General features: G+C 42.1%; 1 pseudogene; it reads right to left on the bottom strand.

Annotated features, from left to right (window-relative positions):
- Positions 1–232: 232 nt before the first annotated feature.
- The window catches only part of LOC148564326 (uncharacterized), a 47,610-nt pseudogene continuing 35,152 nt past the window's right edge, over positions 233–12,690 (bottom strand).

Raw genomic sequence — 12,690 nt, 5'->3', positions numbered from 1 at the left:
CAACTAAACTAAATGGTTAAAATATGAACTAAAAATGCAAAATGCAGAAATAGAGTAGAAATACATGAAAATAGCAATGTATAAGTATTGAGAAAATAAAAATAAAAATAAAGAGAAAAATATAGAAAAATAGCAAAATAAAATGAAAGAGTCTGTAGTGGTTCACCAAAAAAATACGCCAGAGATGGCGATCTCCCCACACTTAAAATGAAGCATCATCCCTGATGCTCACTCAAGCAGGGTGTGAAGGGGTGTCATCACTGGAAGGGTGGGTAGCAGGAGTCTCTGTGGTGGTGGTCTGAGGATCTGCCTGCTGCAGAGGAGGTGCTGATTGGATAGGGATCTCTAGGTCTACAGCCTGAATCTGAGGCGGAGCCTCCTGATGTGATGTAGCCTGCTCTGTGCTTGCCTGCGCAGCCTCGCTTTGTGGATGGGTCTCTGCCTCGTGATCATCCGCCTCCTCCTCAGATGGTGTGTCAGGCTCTGAGGGAATGTCGCCGCCAGATCGGATCATCAGCTTCAGGTGCTCATAGCGTCGCTTGTTGTGACGCTCCATCTGGTCGAGCCGCCGAAACAGGCGGTGCACTAGGTGATAAACTGGCTCTGAGGCAGGTGGAGGTGCAGTAGTGGTAGCAGGGGTGGCTGGGGTAGCTGTGGAGGAAGAGGGGCCGACAGATGGTGTGGCTGTCTCAGCAGTAGCAGTGAGGAATGGAGGTCTGTAGCCCAAAGCCAAAAAGTTCCTACTGTGAGGGATAATCTTCTTGCATTCTGCAGCAGGTGGCTTCTCATCAGCATCCTCCCAAGGCACGTCAGCTCGACGGCCTAGCTGTGTAATCAGATAAGGAAAGGGTAGAGTGCCTCGGACGTGGACCCTGGCTATATAGTATCGGATAAAGCGTGGCAAGTACAGGTCCTTACCCTCCATCACACACCATAGGAGGGTGATCATAGCGGCAGGGATCTCTGTCTCATGGGTACTCGGCATGACAAAATTGCTCAGGATCTAGTGCCATAGCCGAGCCTCATCATTTAAGTAAATCCGTTTGATTCCCTTAGGCATGGTGGTGTTCTGACCCATGATCCATGGAACGGTCGGGTCAAGTGCTATCCTGGCCTTGACTGCATCCCAGTCAAATCTCATGAAGCGCATGTCCTCCTCAGCCTTTTGATAACCATCCAGCTGATCGGTTTTAGGCAGAAGCTTCAGAGCATCCTCTATGGCCTCTTTAGTGACCAGAATCTGCTTCCCTCTTAGGTTCACTGCATCTAGAGAAGTCTTGAAGTAATTGCAGTAAAATTTCCTTACCCAAGATGCATTGACTTTAGTCAGGTTTCTTTCCAAGAAGAACCAGCCTCTTTGTTTGATTTGATCAGAGGTGTATCGCTGGAGTTCTTCTGGGATTTTCAAAGTCCTCTCCAGGTACAGGTTCCTGGAGGTTGCAAACACCGGATATTTTAGCTCACAGTATCGGTTTGCAAACTTTACTGGATCAGTAGCAGGGAGTAGCTGGTCGGCCTTCTCCTGCGGGGTAAAGTTTTTCTCCCGCCAGGAGTCATCGTGCATGATATCCAGGATGGACATGGAGGATTCTCCTCTTTTACGTTTGCCAGTAGTTGCCTTTGCTTTTCCTTTTCTTTGGCTGGCAGATATCCTGAAAAACAGAAAACTAGGATATAATAAAAACAGGAAAACAAATAGGCAAATAAGCAAAAGAAACACAAAGTTGCAAAGGAGGAATAGAATTAGGAAAATGAGTTAAGTAAATTTGCATTAAGGATTGTATAAGATTTAGAATACTGAGACGAAAAATGGCACAACCCAAAATGTAATTGAATTCATGTTAATTAAAAAAAACATTATCATAAAGCCTAGGTTAGAAAGTTAAAAGAAAGTGAAAAAACAGAAGAGATGTTTGGAAAGGTTAGGTTGGTTAGAATTGAAAAAGAGTTTAGGAAGTTAAAATAGTGAGGTAGTAAAAAGTGGTGTAAAGTAAGTGGCATAATGATAATATTCCAAGTAATAGGCATTCACAAATAGAAGTTATAGGTAACTCATATCCAAACAAGGAAATTAAGTTGATGATGATTCAGATAGATATAGAAATAGCAAAAATTGGAATCTAAACATCAAAAATGCAGATTAAGAACCAGGAAATCAAAAAGGATAAGAAAGCTTGCCCTGGCATTCATGAATTGGTTTGGTAAAAGAAGAGTGAAGCAGAATTTAAAAGTGCTAAAACCAAAACATGAATGAAAGCAGAACAGTTTTACAGAAAATTGGGCAACATTCCGACTAAAATTGGATTGTCCCGGAAAATAAACAGTAGTCATAAGAGTTCATATGAGTTAAAAATATAGCTGCAGTTACATATAAGGAATATGAACATGGAAAAGCAGTGTAAAGAGCAGCATGAAACAAGAAATTACAGCATATGAACAATACTAATAGTAACAGCAGAATTACGAAAAGTAGAAAACAAGAAACACGAACAGCGCAATTAATCAGGCCTAAATCCACTAACCACATCCTAGGCTACCTAACAACCTAAAATCCACTACAACATGCATCTCTAACTAGGCTAATGATGAACAAAATCAGAAAAAATATAGAGTTAACTACGAATGATAGAAGGGTGGCGTTAAGCGGAACCTGGGAAGTGCAGGAAAGAAAAGTGGGGTAGAGAGGTGGCTGGGGATGGTGGTGGCGGCGTCCGGCGCGGCGGCGGCGGGTACTGTTTGGAGGCAGGGGCTTCAGGAAGGGTAATGGGGGTAGGGGGAAAGGGAAGGAAGGGAAGGGGGGCGTGGGTGGCGGATGGGGGCGCGGCGGTGATGGCGGCGCGGTGGGGTGGTGATCGCGGAGGGGGGCAGTGGCGGTGGAGGGAGGAGGAAGAAGGAAGAAGAAGAAAGAAGGGGAAGGAGGAAGGGGTTGGGGGGGGGGGGGCGCGAATGGTAGGGTTCGCGTGACTGGGGGGGTTATGGAATTTGAATCCACGCGATCGCGTGGGGTACGCGGTCGCGTGGTTGGGCTGAAATGGTGGTTGACGCGATCGCGTGGGGCACGCGGTCGCATGGAATGGATCGAGGAGTGAATGACGCGATCGCCTGAGGCATGCGATCCCGTCACTGGAAATTGTGCTAAACGCACGATTCCAGCGTCGTTTCAGCGCAACTCTCTGTCTCCTTTTGGGGTGTTGTGCAATCCATGCGACGCGATCGCGTCAGGGACGCGACCGCGTGGGTCGTTTGTGCGAAATGCACAGTAGCCGCACGATTCCAGCTTAACTTTCTGGACATTGGATGTTTACACCGATCTCCAGATCACGCGGCCGTATGAATGATGCGGACGCGTGGGGAGTGTTTTCGCAACTTGACGCGATCGCATGAATGATGCGGTCACGTCGCAAACCCTTTTTTTTTGTTGCAGTATGCAGAATGCAATGCTTAATATGAAGGCTATGCAAAACTCCAGGTTTAATATAATAAAATAAAAGAAAACTTGAAAACAAGTAAAACTAAATAAAAAATGAAAAAGGAACGATCATACCATGGTGGGTTGTCTCCCACCTAGCACTTTTAGTTAAAGTCCTTAAGTTGGACATTGGATGAGCTTCCTGTTATGGTGGCTTATGCTTAAATTCATCCAGAAATCTCCACCAATGCTTGGAATGCCAATAGCCTCCGGGGTCCCAAACTAGGCATGTAAAGCTTCTGAGCAGCTTCAAATAGATTCTCAGGCTCCCGGGGTGACGAGTGTCAGAATAGATTCCAGGATCCCAAACTTGGCTTTTAAATCCGCCTTTGTCTTGATCTATATTTTTCCATCTGGGCGGTTTAGAAATTAGATTCTCACCAGAATAACCAAAAATTTTCTGAGATCCATTCGATTGATTATGATGCCAATCCGTGCACTTCAAGTTGAAGCGTGGAACCTTATTGAACCTTGTGCACCAGCTCTGAGTACGAGCCATTTCCCTTTTACTCTTAAAGCCACAGATAGCTCTAAGCTGGCCATCTGTTTCAAGCAAACCGTATTCAATTGGAAAAATAAAGCTAAAGGTTAAGGATTGTACCCACTTGAAGCTTGTATTGGGTGGTAATGGCCTTGGGATAGGTGTTTCCAGTGGTTCTGTGAGCTCTATTCCCTTGTGCTCTTCTGTGAATTTCTCCACTTCTTTGCAGAATTCTTCAAATACAACTTCTTCCTGATCAAAGTCTTCTATGTCTTCCTCATCACTCAAATCATAAGCAGGAGGTTGGGAGAAATCTACCTCCGTATCATCTTCGTATTCACTTGGGGAAGGTTCTTCGATCTCAGAGAATTCACTTGCGGATGCAAGTTCATTACTAGGAGAACTTGACTTGTGACTGTCATCATCAAGGAAACTTGCTTCTTGGATTATTCCGTCTAGTTCTTCATAAAAGACTTGCTCTGGGGGTTGTGTACTATCCTCCTTAGCATCAGTTGTAACGTCCTTGACAGAGTTCTCCACAACTCTGGATTCCCATGGAAGTTCAGCGTCTCCTAAGTCTTCAACCAACTCTTCTTCTTGTATAATGACAGCTTCCTCTACTTGTTCTAGTATGAAGCCATGCTCTGTCTTGTCCACTGGAGTTTCTAGTATCTCCTTCATGCTACGCTCTTCGTTAGATTGTCCACATGGGGCTGTGGAGGGTCCTTGAATGTTCGAACGTCTAGAAGATAATTGACTTATTTCTTGCTCCAGTTGATGAAGGGTTGTTTGAAATTGATCTACTGTTTCCTTGAGGCGAACTTCTGATTCTCGGGGTGATGGATTTGGACGTGGTACATTGGGAAATGGTGGTGTTTGGGAGTAATTGGATTGGAATCGGGATAAATGAGGATGATATGGTGGCGAATGGTGAAGAGGAGCTTGTGAGTGTGGTGGTTCAAAGTTGTGTTGAGAGGATGGCCTATAAGCATAGGGTGGGGCTTGTTCGTAACTACGAGGTTGTCCACCATGTCTATTGCCTTGGTATGCATTGCAGAATGGTCTTTGGCCATGATATCTTGGAGGGTCTTACTGCCTAAAGGGTTGATCAGATCCTCTTGGCTCCATCCATCTTTGATTGCTCTGATCTTGATGCATGTTCCTGTTATAACTTTCATTCCTTTCAACAATATTAGAACCAAACTCAAAGCGAGAGGGGTGAGAATTCATAGTAGCTAATGAAGATAAAAGAAGAAAATAAAAACAAATAAACACGTAAGAGAAAAATATTTACAATAACCAATAATAAGGCATACGATTGCGATTCCCCAGCAACGGCGCCATTTTGAAAGAACCGAAGATTGATGGTTTAGAAGTTATAGTTAACTCTCGTTGCAAGTATAGTTACTAAACCAAGCAATCAACCTTTCTTACAAACGTTTTGGTTGTCACAAGTAACAAACCCCTAAATAAATTGATAACCGAAGTATTCAAACCTCGGGTCGTCTTCTCAAGGAACTGCAGGGAAGTATGTTCTTATTATTGGTTATGAAGATTGTAAATTGGGGTTTCGAAGGTGAGGAACAAGTAATTTAAATTGCAATTAAAGTAAGTAAAAGACTGTAATTTAAATAAATAACTGTAAAACACACTTTTGGCAAGGTATGAGAAATTAGAAGTCCTATCCTAGTTATCCTTATCAATGATGATGAAAATTGAATCTTAATTCTACTTAGTTAACCTTTGCTAGAGCAAGGGAAGGTCAAGTGACTAATTAGTTAGATCCTCAAATCCTAGTTAATCCCTAAGGAAAGATTGGGATTATTAAAGTTCAATTCAATTAGCAAAGATAACGATTATCAATCATGTTTGAGTTTGATAACTCCTGAGTTACTGATTTCTTAACCAAGCCCGAAAGGGGAAAAGTAAATCTACTGGAATAAAAATGTCTTCAGATTGGGGATAAAAGTAACATAAATAAAAGAAAGCAATATTAAACTGAAATACCTCAAATAACATTAATTCAAAGAGTAATCTGTAACATAGAAGAATTCATAATTAAATTGAGAACATAATAAAAAGGAATATTGAACCTGGTAAAGAGATAATCCGGAAAGCGAATAAAATCCTAAATCTAAATCCTAATCCTAAAGAGAGAGGAGAGAACCTCCCTCAAAGCTACATCTAATTCATGAATACTAACTAATTGGAGAGTCCCCCTGAATGGATGCATTCCCCCACTTCATAACCTCTGGCCTATGCCTTCTGGACTTGGATTTGGGCCAAAAAGGGCTTCAGAATTCGCTATGAGCGTTTTCTGCAATTTCTGGTGCGTGGTCTCTGTCACGCGTCCGCGTGTGTCACGCGGTCGCGTCATTGGGAGTTTTTCCTTGTCACGCGGTCGCGTCAGTCATGCGTCCGCGTCATATGCGTTTCGCTCAAGGCGCGCGGTCGCGTCAGTCATGCATTCGCGTCATATGCGTTTCGCTCAAGGCGCGCGGTCACGTTAGTCATGCGGCCGCATTAATGTCTTTTTCGCGCTGGCATGCAGCCGCGTCGCCCATGGGATCGCGTGGCTGCCAGTTTCTTCAAAAACTCTGTTTTATGCTTTCCTTCCAATTTTGTATGTTTTCTTTCCATCCTTTAGGTCATTCCTGCCTTAGAAGATCTGAAACTACTCAACAAACGAATCACGGCATCGAATGGAAATAAAGGGTAATCAAAATAATTATTTTTAAGCATAGGAAACATGTTTTTCACATACATCACATAATATGGAAGGGAAAGTAAAACCATACAATTAATATGAATAAGTGGGTGAAGGATTGAATAAATCACTAAGATTAAGCACAAAATATATCATAAAATATGGGTTTATCACACGCCACAAACTCAAGTGGCACGCCCCAATGCTTCTCTTCTGAATGACACTGGCATGCTACGCCTGGCTACTCAAGTGGCACGCCTAAGTGAAGAATGGTGAATGGCGTGCCACGCCTTCGATACCAAGTGGCACGATCCATGTAATTGGCCTTCTTCATCCTCTCTGGAAACTTATACCAGCATGCCACGCCTAAAGGCTGGCGTGCCACACCCACGATCTTGTCTTGGTTCCAGTAGTTGGCGTGCCACGCCTCAGACTTCAAGTGGCAAGCCATAGTGAAATGCCAAGGTTGGCGTGCCACTCCTTCGATACCAAGTGGCACGCCCAGTCCTTGCTTTTAGTCCTTTGTGCATTGGCGTGCCACGCCTGGTTGCTCAAGCGGCACTCCCATGATCTTGTGAACTCTTCAAGCTTGGCGTGCCACGCCTGGGTTCTCAAGTGGCACGCCCAAGTGACTTCTTTGGGCTTGCATGCCACGCCTTCGACACCAAGTGGCACGCCATAGTGAAGATTCTTCTTGGGGTGGAGAGTTGGCGTGCCACGCCCCTTTTGTGTCCTCCATTGTAGCTCTCTGGAATTTTGTATCAGCGTGCTACGACCAGTCTCTAGCGTGCCACGCCCACATGTATGCTTGGACTTCTTCTCTGGACTTTATTACTGGCGTGCCACGCCCAGCTCCTGGCGTGCCACGCCAGTGCGTTTTTGTGGCATTTGCTTCAAGTGTCATGCCAGTTTCACATCCCCAGCTTCTTGTTTGTCTTTTATCCCATTTTTGATGTTTTTTTCACCTGAAATTCAGCACAACTCATCTCAAAGTAGTGTACCATAATATTCATCAAATAATGCATGAATTGTATTGATCAAATGAGATTTATGATCTTTTATGGTCTTCTTTATGCAAGAAAGAAGGGTAGATGATGCAAGTCATCACAACACCAAACTTAAGTTTTGCTTGTCCCAAGCAAATCAATGTGAGTAAACCTTTATAACTTGAGTCCTTGGCTTTGAGTGATTGCAATACAACCAAGAGTAAGGCTAAGTGTTCAACACATGCATGAATATTTTTATGTCATGAAAAACTCTTGGATCCTTGAGGGTTCTTTCAGGTATAGGCTTTAGGGGTCTTATCTATTGATTGTCACCTTGAGGTAGTAAGGGTTGCTTTACTTTCTTGACCACGACTCTAAGTGTTTTGTCTCAAGACAACCCTTTATTTAAGCTTTCAATTAGAACTCCCAAACCAGTTGGTTTTAGGGTACTAGGTGTTGAGACACCCCTAAGAATTTACTTGCCCACGTCTCTTCTTGACACATCTTCACCACAAGCATCTACTAAGACCTTTAATTCTTTTTTTTTTGAGCTTTTTAATGTTTCTTTTTCTATCTCAGTAGTTGATGCTCAAAGCCTTGGGTCTTTATTGCCTACTACCTCTTGGTTCTATGGATATTCAAGGAACACCCCTTAACCTTCCCCTAGTTATACCTTCTAGGACTAGTTGCTTTTTCATGACTCATTTTCTTTTTTAGTTCATTCAAGATCTTACACTTGGTCACTTATATCTTAGTTTGTTTCATAATCCATCTTGGCCTTGGTCTTTCTCATTTTTTTGCACAACTCACAGTGACTCTTATGGAGACAAACTCTTCTTTTTATTTTGGTTGGAATGAAGACTTGAAATACATGGCATTTTCTTTCTTGAAAAGAAGAACTCATAACGTTTTCAAATAGGAATTAAAAACTATGCATAAAACATAAACTATCCTAGCATGATTATTCATTCAAAAAGTAAATAAAGCAAAAACTTAAACAAGAATTCAGAAATTGGAAAGTGTCAACCATGGGACTCAACAACCTTGAGTAGCTTCATCTTTAGTTCATTGGCCTCTTCCCTTTGTCTTTCTTCTTGGAGGGGAAGAGCCACCTTCATCTGGCTTGGAGGAACCTTCTTGTGTTTTGGCATCCTTGGGTTTCCAAAATCCTGCCCTCCTCATGCATTTCCTTTCATCCTCCTTATGTTTGGCTAGGATTTCTTCTTGTCTTGAACTTAGTTCTTCCATTCCTTGCATGAAGGTTGGGTATCCTGGGTTCAGAGCGGCCACGGCGTTACATAAGTGATTCAGCTTCGCTTGTGTGTTAATGTCATACTGCCTCCTGGATATGGTTCTGGCATCATAGAGATGTCTGAATTCAGCCAGGTTCCTCTGTTTCCATTTGCCTTGCTCCACTATTTTGTCTAGTGCACTTTGCACCTCTCCCCAGTCAAATTGTTCTTGCTGCTCCTTCCTTATATGCTCCCAATTCCCTTGGAGTTGTTGGATGTTGTGGTTGACTTGGCTCCATTGTTGTTGTTGAGTTTCCTTGAATTGATTGACATCTTCCCTCAAGTGGTGTGGTGTAGACCTCCTTGCAGTTGCTCCCAGTTGAATCCCTCTAAAAATTGCTGATATTGATATTGTGGTGGTGGTGGAAGTGCCAGGAATTGAGGTTGCTCTTCTACCTCCTCTTCTTCTTGTTGTTGTTGTTGTCCATGGGCCTAAGCTCTTTGTTCTCTGTCCCTGTGGAGTGGGTGCACAGCTACCACCTTTGCCATCTTTTTGGCAGTTATGAACTTGTCTTGCTTCACAAGCACTTCATCAATAATCTTTTCAACTCCAGCCTCATCACATCGCCTTTGTATAATGCTGGGGAATGCCAACCTTGTGTTGTCACTGGTGCTCTTCAGCACTTTGTTGATGTTGTTGGCAATCATCTCCCCCACGTTGATGTTCTCTCCTTTCATGATGCAGTAGATGAGTACAGCTCTCTCCTTGGTCACCTCTGAAGTGTTGGATGTGGGGATTAGGGACCTCCTCACAAATTCTAGCCACCCTCTAGCTTGGGGGCTCAAATCTTTTCTCCTCAATTGATTAGGTACCCCATCTTTGTCATTGATCCAACGCACATGCATCACACAAATCTCATTTAGGATCTCATCAAACCCAGGGTCTTGCTGCTTCATTCTTTCTTCATAGCTCCGAGTGGAGCTTGTCTTCTTTACCATTAGCATCCTTTCTATGCTAGAGGGACTGTAGTCAATGGACTTTCCCCTTACATAGCTAATGTAGCCATATTGTTTCCCTGGTTGAGGCACTGCGTTGGCATAGAATTCCCTCACCAAGCTCTCTACCACTTTCCTTGGTGGGTTGCATAGAAGTGACCAACCTCTATTGTTGATCTCAATGTTGATTTCAATGTGCTCGTTCCTCCCTAATTGGAACCCAACTTCTGGAATGATCTCCCTCTCATTTACCCAACCATAGAATTGGTTTTGGTTGAACGTGGAGAGGAACTTGTAGTCATTGAAGGAGCTTGAGGACCCAGAGGTTGGTTCTTTGACTTTTCTTTTCTTTGAGGCTGAGCTTTTTGGTGGTGCCATGAGTTTGAGAGAGTGTGTTTGAAAGTGAAATGGAGTTGCAAGAAAGAACAAGCAAAACAAGGTTTTTCTCCAATACCAAACTTAGGACTTGATTGTCCCAATCAAGAAAAAAAAGAAAGAAAGAAAGTAGGGAAGGAGATGGTAAAGGATGAAAAGAGAAAGGAAGGGGTTGTATGCTCTTCGTTTGTGATTGGGGTTGTTGAAGTGGGATAGAAGATGGTGAGGTGAGGCTTTTATAATGGGTGAATGTTGTGGTGGGAAGGGAGGGAAATAAAAAAAGTAAATGTTTTCCCACTTGGGGAGTGGCGCCTAGCGTGGGAAGAGGCGCCAACTCTTTTCTCACCGTGTCTTCTGCGTGTGTTGAGTTCCAAAGTGTAAGTACACTTTGACTTCCTTGCTTTGTGAGTTGTTTACCATGTGGGCCCTATCTTCTCTCCTAAAATAAAACTGAACCCATTAGTAATGACAAAAGAACCCTTTCACATTCCTTCTCATCAAAAGTGAATTGGATTGCAACTGATAGGTGTCCCTTGGGACACCAAACTTAATTCTTTGGCATCTTAATAAATTGGTTTTATCATTGTGTATTTAATGTGTTCATAAGAGTGGAATAACATAAATCTTTTCATTCTCTTTTGATTCCAATTCCTCTGAACTCATTAAACCACATTCATGTTTTTACCCAAAGCATTAAGTGCTTTCAAATTGGGTGACTTGGGCTGCTAGATGATTCTTGGTGGTGGCCACACCAAACTTAATCTTTGGGCTTACTCTTCAAATTAAGATATAAATTGTCTGTAAGCCTAGATTAAGTGGGTGAGAGGCTACACCAAACTTAGCACTTTAGCTAGTCTTCAGCCCAATCACTCATCATGATCAATGCCTTCATCAAGTTGCAATTCCGGAATAGAAAAAAAATGTAAAGAAAATCTAGCTACCAAAGCTAAAATCAACGTTCTAATCTGCAATTGTAAACTACCTAATATGTGTAAATCATGTTGCTTGTATGCGAAGTTTGTATTCGTAGGTTTTGATGAATGACAAACCAACAAACGACATGAAAGACAAACCAACAAACAACTTGAATGAACAAGCATGTTGGAAGATCAACCAACATTCAACGTTGAGGAATGAAGAGTTGAAAGCAACACAACAACAACAAGAAACTCAAGTCCACAACATTTGAAGACAAGTATAGTGTCTTAGAACTTAGGTAACTTCTTGTTAAGAACCAATTGCTAAATCTCTCAACACACACTCACAAAATGTTTTGATTATCATATCATATGCACATCTTGCAATTCGATGCTAGCCAAATGGTTTAAAACTTGTTTTCAAAGGTACAAAAGCATAGGAATTGACTCCAACAAGTTTGAGATCAATCCTAAGTATTTTGAAGTGATTTTAAGCCATTCTTTAAGGTTTGCATCGATGCACACTCATCTTGCATCGATGCAAAGCATGCGACGACTTGTTGCATCGATGCAAAGATGTTTGCATCGATGCAACCTAGCTGAAAATTCAAATTTCAGCTTCAAAGACACATTTGCATCGATGCAAAGTGTTATGCATCGATGCAAATGATTCAAAAACATAAAAAACGGCTAGTTTTGACAAAAAGGCTCCATCCCATTAACTCCCCAACGTTTCTAAGGTTTGGGGAGTCTATAAATAGATGGATTGAAGCCTTATTTCATATACGTGAGTATTTGCAAACTATCTTGTTCATATTCTTTCATTCTACACATTTTTAAGGTGTTATAATACACAATTTGAGAGAGCAATATCAATTGGTTCAATAGTGCTAAACTTGTAATCATACACTCTTCTAGAGAGTACTCATTTCATCTCAACAATTCTTTGAGAATTGTTTTCTTGTACACTTTGTAAATTGGAGTGTGATCTCCAAGGTTGAGTCAAGAGTTATAAACACTATAGTCGGTGAGGATACCAAAGAAGTATACTAAGTACTCAAGGCAAATCTTAGAGAAGGTATCTTTAAGTGGAGTGGGTTAGTATACGAGTGGTGATCATATACCGTGAGGTGTTAGAAACTAAGGACTCGGATTGTAAAAGGTTTTGCGCGAGCACCTTGAAGCTTGGCAATAGTGGAACTTCTCAATAGCGATTGAGAAAGAAAGTGGACGTAGGACAAGGATTGTGCCGAACCACTCTAAATAGCGTTTGCATCTCTCCAAACTCATCTCTTCAATATTATTGTCTTTTACCTTTGAGCAAATAAATTGTGATCGAAAAGTAGCTTCGTAAGTACTTAAGGAATAGCTTAAGTCCGATTGGTGAAAAGCTTGATCAATTTATTTGAGTTGGTGTCTATTGGAAAGTAAAAGCTCCTTATAAATGCTTAGCAATTGAGTTAAGCTCTTGGAAAAATACTAGTACAATAACACTTTTGTATATTGTCTTTAACTTTCGCAAAAAGA

This window comes from Arachis ipaensis, chromosome B5, assembly GCF_059453495.1.
Source record: "Arachis ipaensis isolate K30076 ecotype BB chromosome B5, ASM5945349v1, whole genome shotgun sequence".
Lineage (NCBI taxonomy): Eukaryota > Viridiplantae > Streptophyta > Magnoliopsida > Fabales > Fabaceae > Arachis > Arachis ipaensis.
Note: the sequence above shows the minus strand (reverse complement) of the source record. Positions and strands in the feature narration are given on the sequence as shown.